Genomic DNA, 11495 nt, shown 5'->3' on the forward strand with positions numbered 1-11495 from the left:
ATTTCTATCTATTATAGGTTACATACCATGGGAATTCTTATTAAATTGCTAGCAAAGTTAAAAATAAATTGTGGTGGGTACTTGTACTTTGCTGGTCATCAAAATGAATTTAGGAATATCAATTCGTGGATAGCTCAATTAATTGGATCAACATTCTGTATTCATAACTGAAAGGTGGACCTACCATATAAGCTCTTTATTATCACAGAATTGCCCATTTTGTAAGATTCTAAAAAGTGAGAAATGTCATTAATTAAAAACATTTTCACACTGCTTTTAACACTGAAGTAGGATAGATCCACCGGGAAGCAATCTGGAATTAAGCTGGCTTTTTCTGTTGCATTAATAAAGCTGTAAGACTTCATATATTTGTTTAAGCATTTAAAATTTTCCCTTTGACAGTGTGATGTGATTCATTGCATGCAGAAAAGAGCAGAATGAGCTTATACTACTCAATTATTTTGAAAAGAAAATTTGGGATTTTTCACTAACATACATTTTGTTTGTTTGTTTGTTTATTTGTTTGTTTATTAAGTAAGCTCCACACCCAGTGTGGAGCCCAACAAGGGACTTGAACTCACGACCCTGAAATCAAGAGCTGGGTTGAGATCAAGAGTTGAATGCTTAACCAACTGAGCCACTTAGGCCCCTCACTAACATATATCTTAATTCTCTTTTGGAAGATATGTAATAGCTTATACGTTGCTTATAATTAAAAAAAAATAGGTTTATAGTTTTTCTCCTATCCTGTTCCTAGTCACCTTACCCACACATCACTCTTAGTCACCAAACGCAGCAAATGTCAGTTTCTTCCACAGTTATATCTATACCGGGGGAAATATATATATACATATATATTTTTTACATGACCATATATGGTATATCCATATATTACCCATCCATTTTTTTCCATGTTTTTCCTTTTTCACCTAAAACAAGTTGGAGATTGCTTCATATAAGTACATGATGACTTACTTCATTCTTTTCAATAATGTTTTCTTCTATGAATGCGCAGTAATTTACAGAGCCAACCCCCTATTTATGAACATTTGTCTCCAGATTGCTGTTGCAAACTTTGCTGCAAGGATAATCTTGTGTATGTATGATTTCCCATGAATGCATGCAAGTATATCTTCAGAATAAATTCCTAGATGCAGAATTGCTGATTCTAAGGAAATGTGCTTTTGCAATTTTGATAGTTTTTGTCAGATTTATATTCCCTTCAGTAATTATGAAAGTGCCTTACCCCTACGACATAATTACAGAAACATTCACCAATTTATTCTTAACCAATATATTCCATTTTCCATTTCAAAAGTGTGCATAGCTAATTGACATTGATGTGAAACTTTCATTTTTTAACATATAAGTTTGAATAATTATATGTATTGCAAGTGGTTCATTTATATATGGTTCATTTGTAATGCCAACACAGCTAATTGAAAACAAAACTCAGTAAAACATTCCATAAAAAATAAAGGAAGACATCTGAGAACCCATTCTAGTAGCTAGTGTTCCTCACCAAATCGATTGGTTGAATCAGAGATCATTTTAGTTTACCTATTAAAGTAACTCAAATATTTTTGTAGAGTACAAAACATTTACTTGATGAAATGTTACTACCTTTTACTTTTATTAAATCAGTCCTTTATTTTCTGTGACTGCTTTTATTCCTACTATATGTAGTAGATATTTATGTATGAAGTAAATACATACAAAAATGTTTGCCCTAAGTAATCTGAATTTGAATCCTCTATGTTGACAAAATTTGAAAATTAATTATACCACTAAGTAAATTGTTACATGGGACCCCTGGGTGGCTCAGTCGGTTAGGTCATGATCCCAGGGTCATAGGATCCAGTCCCGCATCCGGCTCCTTGCTCAGTGGGGGGCCTGCTTCTCCCTTTGCCTGCTGCTGCCCCTGCTTCTGTGCTGTCTCTCTCTCTGTCAAATAAATAAATAAAATCTTAAAAAAGAAGAATAGAAGTAAATAAATAATAAAGTTTTGGGTTGCCTTTTTTTTTTTTTTTTAATTCAGCATCCCAAGAACACCTTTCTTATGTGGGGAGATATCTTAAAACAAAAGAAAATCCAATAACAGTGCTTTAAACACATTGGAATTTTTTTTTTTAAGATTTTACTAATTTTATTTATTTGGCAGAGAAAAAGAGCACAAGCAGGAAGAGCAGCAGGCAGAGGAAGAGGGAGAAGCGGACTCCCGTCTGAGCAGGGAGCTCGACATGGGGCCCTGGGATCATGACCTGCGCCGAAGGCACCCCAACATTGGGACATATTTTTATCAGCTAACCTGTCAGGAGGTAGCTTTTGCAATAGGATGTCTTCAGGGGATCGTGGCTCGTTCTGTCTTCCCACTCCATTATCCTTTGCTCATATTTCTGGTGTAAAGCTGGAAGAAGAGCCAAAATCTTTTTCCTCCCAAAGCTTTTCCTTTTCTCCCCTTTTCCAAGACTTTATATACAGCTCACTGATCACTAGAATTGCCTCTCATCTGGCCACCCTGGGTGAGAGGCAAACCAGTGACTAATGTAGCTTTCCAGTCTCTTTAGTAAAGGAAGGCAAGGGAGAAGGGGTTGTAAATAGCTTTCCTCAATATCTGCAATCCTGTGTTCACCTGTTAGAGCAAGTTCAAAGTGCTTCAAATAAATATTTTGAGAAGGACTAGTGCCTTTGGGAAAATTGCACAGTAGCAAAATCTTTTAATGTACTGTGTGATCTGGGTCCAGAAAAGATTTTCATGTGATTTTGCTGCCCTTTTGCGGCAGAAATGTGAGAAAATTCCCTGGCTCAGATCCCAAATTCTGTCAGGCTTTACATTAAGGCCATTTGTACCGTGTGTATTTTTGTTTCTTAACTATCTGAGGGTATAGACCACCCATAATGCCACTTTTTTCAATGAAGCAAACATAGTTCATCTGAAGTATGAAGGTCATTTAAGACTCTGTCCTAGGCAATTAGAGTGTGATTCTGTGAAAGGAATTCACACTTTCAGAATATGGGTACTTTGTGAAGAAAGGCCTAAATGAATTGTCATTTATTACTTTAGAGATGAAATAAAAAATGAAATTAACCAACAGCCTTATGAAGGCCCACAGTTTACTTCTATTTTTTTCCAAAGAACCATTCCTTTTTTTTTTTTCTTTCAGTTTTTCCATACTGACGATGTTGATAGGATATGATACGCTGGCCTTGTGTCTCCCATTTTATGATATTACCTAACAGAAGGTCTGCATTGCTGCGCTGTACCTCCCCTTGGATGCGTCAAACCTGTGACGTTAATTTATTCTTTGTCAGTCATGACTTCAAGAGCAAATGGGCCTATATATCCAAGGTACACATATATACCACCGTCCCCACCCCTGCCACACATATACACTGACACATGTTTAGAAATCAAAGAGAGTGAGTTATTAGAAAGCATTTGAAACAGTATTTTCAGGGGTGTCTGGGTGGCTCAGTGGGTTAAGCATCCAACTCTTGATTTCGGTTCTTATCATGGTCTCAGGATGGTGGGATCGAGCCCTGCATCTGGCTCTGTGCTCAGTGGGGAGTCTGCCTGGGATTCTCTCCCTTTCCCTCTGCCTCCCTCCACTCACACTCTCTTTTTTAAGATTTATTTATTTTTTAAGATTTATTTTTTTTAATTTATTTTATTTACTTTATTGAGAGAGAGAGAGAGAGTGCACACAGGGAGTGGCAGAGGAAGAGAGAAACTTTAGCAGACTCCTTGCTGAGTGTGGAGCCTGATGTGGGTCTTGATCTCATGACTCTGAGATCATGACCTGAGCCGAAACCAAGAGTTTGATGCTTAACCGACTGAGCCACCGAGGCGCCCCAGTTAAGTAGGTAATCTTGATGATGAGGGACAGCCTGGCAGCATAGCTAGCTGCCGTGCTGACATGGCTCCCACCTACTGGTTTATATGTCCTGTCTTATCCTTTTAATATCCTTCCTTATGCTAACTCAGCCTTCTGAACAAAGGATGCACCTATTAATTTCCTGGAGAAATGGTCTTGGGACTAGATACACCAATAAGGTATAAGAGCTTGGAGGTCATCTCAGCAGAAGAAGTGAAGGAGCCCAGAGTTCAGAGGCGAGGCTGCAGAGAGGTATCAGGATGTCAGATGGGATGCTGGACCTTCTCACTGCATCCTATCATATGAGGAGAGGCAGGAATGTCATACCACAGGTTGGACAGAATGATTTCTACTGCTCGGTTTGTTACCAGAAAGGCCAAGTCCTTTGCTATGAGCTTTATCCCTGGGTTTATCATGATAAGTATTTTGAGACTGACAATGGAACCAGAGGGGAATGGGTTTTGTCCTGAAGTGAGAAGATTATGGTAGCAGAATGTGTTGAGCCTGGGAATTAAGCCATGACAATGCTCACCATCAAACAGTTATCCTACCTGCTCAAGTTTGCTTTTCAGAAAGTCAAACAACCAGGGACAGATGCATTCCAGAAGCCTGTTCCATTGGAACAGCATCCTGACTACAAGCCATCTTCCATTCTATGGACCTTTGTACATTGGAAAAGAATGGTAAAAAGAAAATACATGGCTGCACAGAAGCTTTCTTGGCTGATGCAAAGTGGATTTTGCATAACCGCATCATTTATAATGGAGGAAATCACAAACTGACACAGCAAAAGTACTCATCAAAATCTGTGAGTATGAGATGAATGAAATCAAAGTGTGTCCAGTAAGTATCTAGCTGCTAGCCGAAAATGAGATAACTGGTTTTATGAACCTTAGAGCAATCCACATCCTTTGGGCAAAACTGAAGGGGTTTCCATTCTGGCCTGTAAAAGCTCTGAGGGGTAAAGATGGGTGGCTTGATGCCCATTTATTTGGACAACATGACAGGGCCGGGGTTCCAATAAATAATTGGCCACCTCATGTCTAAAGAAATTCCTTCTTCTGTGAAAAAGTCAAAAAACATCTTCAACAGTGTAATGCGAGAGATGGAGGTATATCTGGAGACCATCTGCAGGAAGTATAGGGGTCTTAATTACTCTCCCATTGGAATATCCTACACACCCAACATCCAGTACCAAAAGCTGCTCGACCCCAACAACCCCGGTCCCGGCCCTACCCAGCTAGACAAGCAGGAAAAGGTCAAGCAGAGCTTTGACGTGACAGCGTCCCCCACGATCCTGATGGGCAAGCCCATGCTGAGCAGGGACAGGGGCCACAGGATTTCCTTGTCACATGTGCCACGCTCTCCCATGAGTACAAACTCTTCCGTGCACACCGGCTCTGACGTGGAGCAGGATGCTAAGAGGGCCACGTGGAGCCACCTCAGTGCCAGCGAGGAGCCCATGGACTTCTTGGACAAGAGCACAGCTTCACCAGCCTCGGCAAACATGGGACAAGCAGGCACTTTATCCAGCGGTCTGAAAACTTTCTCTCCTCAAGCGTCCATGCCAGTCATGATGAAAACAGACAAAATGTCCACCACTGGAAGCATCCTGAACCTTAACCTGGGTTCTCGAAGCAAGGTGGTGAGATGGACCTGAGAGAGCTGAGCCAGTTGGTCCAGCAGCAGGCGGCACCTGTTCTCATCTCACCCAACTGGCAGATTCGCACCAGGTTCCAGCTAAATCTTGACAAGATGACAGAGTTGCAAAGCACGACTAGGCATAAATGAAATCTCAGAGGATGTTTACATGGCTGTAGAGCACAGAGATTTGGAAGATTCCGAGAAGTCAGATAGTAGTGATAGTGAGTATATCAGTGACAATGAGTGGAACTCTAAGAATGAGCCAGAAGATGCAGAAGACAAAGAAGGTAGTCAAATGGATGAAGAGCCATCTACTGTCAAAAAAAAAAAAAAAAAAAGGCTCAAACTGGCAAACCCAGTGGAGACTAAGGAGGAACTGAAAAGTACATAGCCAAACAGCAAGAAAGCAGATCCAGGCTCAAAGACAAGGCAAGTCCCTAGCCTGAGAAGGACTCTTCAGAAAAATTGAAAGCCTTGCCTCCTCCCACAGAAGATAAACTGAAGGGAAAAGATGAGATTGATTCTTGAACAGTACATTTGGGCCTGGACTCTGATTCAGAGAGTGAACTTGTCATAGGTTTAGGAGAAGATGATTTTGGGCAGAAGGGTCAAAAAAAGAAGGAACCTGAAGAACCATCTCTCATGCTGAACTTGTCATAGGTTTAGGAGAAGACCATTTTGGACAGAAGGGTAAAAAAAAAATAAGAAGGAACCCAAAGAACCATCTCCCGAGCATAATGAAAGAATCTATAACCGATTGACAAGAGTATAAAACCATGAAACAAAATGAAAATAAAGAAGTCTGTAAAAGATGAAGGTAGAATAGTAAGAGGTCTGAGAAAGTATATGCACAGAAATATATACCGTTTCATCCTTCAGAGTTAGCAAAGTTGAGCTTTCATTTTGCCTGTGAGCTTCCTAGCAGTCAAAGCAAAAAGGGAAATACAGTCCCTTAAAAGATCTCATATTTTTCAGAAAAATAAACATTCCAGCTGAAAAAAAAAAAAAGAATAAGATACACTATTGAGCCTCAACAAGTTTAGAGCTTGGCCAAGGATGCATAAATATGAGCATATAAATATACAATAAATGTAACTGAGTTCTACGATGTAGGTAGAAGCAATAGCATCAGCACTGGTGAGCTGGGCCTGGACAAAATGAGCACTGGTATCACTTATCCTCACGATTAATAGACTGTGTCTCGAGATCCTGTGTATCAATTACACTGTACTGATAGTATTAAAAAACCAAGGATCAAAGAAAGTTATTCAGATGTCTAGACAGTGAGTTACAGAAGTTAGGTTACCATTTCCCCAAGGGTGGGAAGTTAAAGATCATCAAAGAGAATGAATATAATACACGAAGAAATTTATCAATTTGTCATTAAGGAGAGGAGACTGTGATGTAAAAATTATAAAAGAAGCACTATTGTCTAAATTAAATTCCCTCATTTTTTCTGGAGGCATTATGTCTGTATCCTGGTCAAATCTATGTTCTGCTCTGTGGCAAATTTTAATACTAATACATAAATACTACTGACTATTTGTGTGTTGCTTTACCTTGTGCAAGTGGCGCTCTCTCACACTTTCTCATGCATGTCTCACAGTCATTCTGTGAGGTGGGTATGGGAAGTTCTCACTCCACGGACCAGAAAGCTGAGTCTCAGGAAGGACTGGTAGTTAGTCCAAGTGAACCAGGTCTAGTGCATAGTGAACCAAATCCTCATACCACACTTCCTGCCCCATGGGCTCTGCTTTTCCCACACCACCACTCAAGTCCTCAAACGCTAGCTGGGGAAACAAGCGGTCAATAATTGTTGTCCAACAGGATTTTAATCTAGCCTCTCTGTTTATAAACTTCTTGACTCTTAAGCAACCCAACAATGAATGATAGGGGATTTCTGGTATAACCTAAGAAACTATAGCCTTGAAGGTGGTCTGCTGGAACAGCGTTAAGAATCCATCTGGGAAGTCTTGTCAAGCCACATGTCTGTTCTCTCTCATGAGGGTTTCAGGAGAGTAGCCGCCCCTTTCTTCCTCCCCACCTTGTCCTCATCTTCCTGCTCGGCACCAGTTCTGGACGCCATTGCCATGCTGGGGAATCAAGGAGGCTGACAAATGTGTCATTCGTCCCCCAAGCTGCTCATTACTTTATCACACTTAATTTATGTAGCGAGTGTGTCTTGTGGACTGGTTCTTAGATGTATTCCTTTCCTGATATTCTCCAGGAAAGACAAAATGTAACTCACACCGTGCAATAGATTGTGTTCATGAAGCCGCCGCATCTGGGCAGGACGGCTCAAATGTGCTTGCATCCTGAGCCACAGGAGAGAACAATGCAAACCAGTGACAACAGGAGCCAGACAGATGTCTTTCTGGAGGCTTTCACTTCCAGTCAGTACCCACCTCCAGATACAATGGCATTCACCGCAGTAACAGGCATAATTCCCCCGAACAGCATGCTGTTGGTGGGAACGTTTCTCAGAGGCACTTGGTATTGCTTACTTTTTAGTGTGGCATCTCCACACCGCCTTCCTCCGAGGAAAGTGCTGACGTCAGGTGATTTCTTCTAAACCAGGTCTCCCTGAAGCCGAGGCTCATCCAGACGCAGGCTTTCCCGTCACCGCTCACTGGTCCCACCTTCCGCGGGCTCATCCTGAAGCCGCCTGCACTTTTCCTGAGCCAATCGCTACTCGCGTGGAACTTTCAGCAGACTGTTTACAAACTGTGCTCCCAAAGAGGCACCAAATCAAGCAGAATGATTAAATGTGGAATGTGTCTGAAGGTTGTGTGACTACAACAGGCAGCATGATGAGAGCAAGGGGAAAGCATCCCGTGTTCCAATTCTTCAGTCATACAACCTCTCTGGCTTGTAGTTTCGTATGTGTAGGTCCCCATTTTTATTTTACACATACAGAAAAGCATTTCATTTTGGAACTAGAGGCCCTCATTTCTCCCCTTCCAGCCCCATCCTTCTCGTGGCCACTCCCAGGGGCCACATGTAAACTAACTGGGACTGAGTTATTTTAACTGCTATTTCCAAATTCATCGCAGATTCCTGTGGAATTTCCCTCTGTTAGGCTCTGGTTAGTAAATGAGAAGTCCTGGGTGCATCTGTTGAATCTCACCGAAGAGTGGGGACAACTCATCACTGTTGGGTGGAAAATTGCATATAGAAGCTGGAAAAACATGGGGCGCCTGGGTGGCTCAGTCGTTAAGCGTCTGCCTTTGGCTCAGGGCCTGATCCCAGGGTCCTGGGATCGAGCCCCACATCGGGTTCCGTGCTCTGCTGGGAGCCTGCTTTTTCCTCTCTCACTCCTCCTGCTTGTGTTCCCTCTCTCGCTGGCTGTCTCTCTGTCAAATAAATAAATAAAATCTTAAAAAAAAAAAAGCTGGAAAAACAGCTTAAGAGTACAAGCATGGGGGGGACCCCTGGGTGGCTCAGTCAGTTAAGTGTCTGCCTTCAGCTCAGACCATGATCCCAGGATTGTGGGATCAAATCCCACATCGGGCTCCTTGCTCAGCAGGGAGCCTGCTTCTCCCCCTGCTTGTGCTCACCCTCTCTCTCCCTCTCTCTCAAAAAAAAAAGAAAAATTACAAGGAAGGGATATTTTAGCTCTTCTTTATGACTGATGCACTTGAATGGAGTGAATAACCTAAAAGCATGATGACTTACGTAAGTAGATTGACACTGGCTTTCCTATGACCGGGTTATCTCTAACCATAGGCTCTGTACAGCTCTAGTTTGATCACTTTATAAGATGAACATTCCATTGGCTATACTCTCCAAGGGATCCACGGCAGCTTTTGTGTTTTTTTGTGGAGTGGAGGGAATGGGGATGCTATCTCCCATAACACTAAATGCACTATTATAAGAAATAGGGGCAGGACACCTGGGTGGCTCAGTGGGTTAAGTGTCTGCCTTCGGCTCAGGTTATGATCTCAGGGTCCTGGGATCAAGTCGCTGCATCGGGCTCCTTGCTCATTAGGGAACCTGAGGCTCCCCCTGCTTGTGCTCTCTCTCTTTCTCTCTCTCTCTGACAAATAAGTGAATGAAATCTTAAAAAAAAAAAATAAGCGGAAGCACCTGGCTGGCTTGGTAGGAAGAGCATGTGACTCTTGATCCCAGGGTCGTGAGTTCCAGCCCCATGTTGGGTGTAGAGATTACTTAACTAAATAAATATTAAAAAATTTTAAAAATAAATAGGCATTTGATAATTGTTTATTAATTTGTCTATTTTACTGAGGGCTTCAGGGAGGCCTTCTTTCTCTCCATCTGTTCCCCTTATGTTCCTGTGTAATAATGTTTTTATTTTAATTAATTTTGTTTTCATTTTTTAAAGTATTTGTTTTAGAGAGAGCATGCGCTTGTGAGTGGGGGTGGGGAGAGGGCGAGAATCTTCAAGCAGACTTCCGCCTGAGCGCGGAGCAGCCACAGGGCTCCTCCATCTAAGGACCCATGAGATAATGACCTGAGCTGAAAGCAAGAGTGGGTTGCACAGCCGACTGAGCCCCTCAGGTACCCATTTTGTTTTCATTTTTAAAAACATACAAAAACATTTTGTTTGATGTCATTTTTGTGTCATTATTTTTACAATCATATAACATTCGTATAACATTTTGAAATTATAAAGCGTTTTGCTTATTGTCTCATATGAATCCGTAAGTGGCTTGCGTGAAATATTAGCTGCTACAATTAAACTGTACTTAACAAATGCCCATGTTTATATTTTACCCCAAAGGTTACTACTAGCTCTTGACCCTCACTTCTAGGTCATTTGTCAACACTGTACAAATTTTATTCTAGGAAACATTTCCACTGAATCCTAATATAAACCCACAACTCTGAAACCCCAAAAGTTCTGAAACCGAAATTATTTTCTTAGAAACGTTGGCACACAATTCTTTGGTGTATAAACTTAAAGGAGTGTAAAGCTATTTATAGTTTTTGTTTATCCCAGGGTGAAATTTTTTATAAAAAAAATTGCGAAAGGGCTCATGTGTTTGATTTCCTGTTGGTGGAATTACATAAAATATGCACTATCCACTTCATTATCTTTCTGGAGTCTGAAATATTTGGGTTTTCAAATTACATATGACCCAAAGGGCTTCATGTGAGAGATTGTGGGGCCTTATACACACACACACACACACACACACACACACACGTATACTTTATAGGACAGAAGTTTAAGAATTTCTAGGTGAAATAAATATCTCTTTTTTGATTTCTTATGTCTTTGATTTGTTTATTTTCCTTTTGACTTATAATGTGGGATGTAGTATGCTGTGTTTCTAGACATATTCGAATGAATAACCTCCTTATCAAGGAGCTTCTTCCTGCCAAGTCAGCAAAACTCTTTTGGAAAAACCACATAAGAATGGAAATGCACATGCTTTCATCTCCAACACTCACAAAACTGCATTTCTAAAGTTATCTATTATGCCAGCAATGCCAAATCCAATGGCCATTATTCAATTCTCATCTTTCCTCTTAGTATTTGACATGGTCAATCGCATCCTTCTTGAAACTTTATTTGGCATCCAGGACACCACACAATCCTGTTTTATTCCACTAGTTCATTTTGCTGCTGTTTCTATCTCCTTTGTTGGAATAACATTCTCTTAATCTGTAAATGTTGGAATGCCTCGAAGTTCGCTTCTCTAGATCTGTTCTTTTTCCGTGTTTATTCGTTATGTAATCTAATTCCCAGGTCCCTAACTTTAAATCCTCATCCATACCTAAACCCCCCCCAAATGTGCACATCTCCCTTAAAACTCTCTACTGATACCCAACTTCCTCTACTTTGAGGTTTATTAAGCATCTCAAATTTACCATGTCTGGAAATTGAACTTCTGATTGCTTTTCTATCCAAATCTAATCCATTCCCCAGTGTTCTCCCTCTCCGTATGTTTAATTTACTAACGATGCCCAGCCAGCTCTTTGAGGGAGTGCTCGATTCACCGCAAAACGCAC

At 41.1% G+C, this 11495-nt stretch overlaps 1 pseudogene; it reads left to right on the plus strand.

The window, feature by feature from the left end:
- Positions 1–4135: 4135 nt before the first annotated feature.
- On the plus strand, positions 4136–6291 carry LOC105241110 (annotated as a pseudogene).
- Positions 6292–11495: the final 5204 nt, after the last annotated feature.

The sequence above is a fragment of the Ailuropoda melanoleuca genome, chromosome X (genome assembly GCF_002007445.2).
Source record: "Ailuropoda melanoleuca isolate Jingjing chromosome X, ASM200744v2, whole genome shotgun sequence".
NCBI lineage: Eukaryota > Metazoa > Chordata > Mammalia > Carnivora > Ursidae > Ailuropoda > Ailuropoda melanoleuca.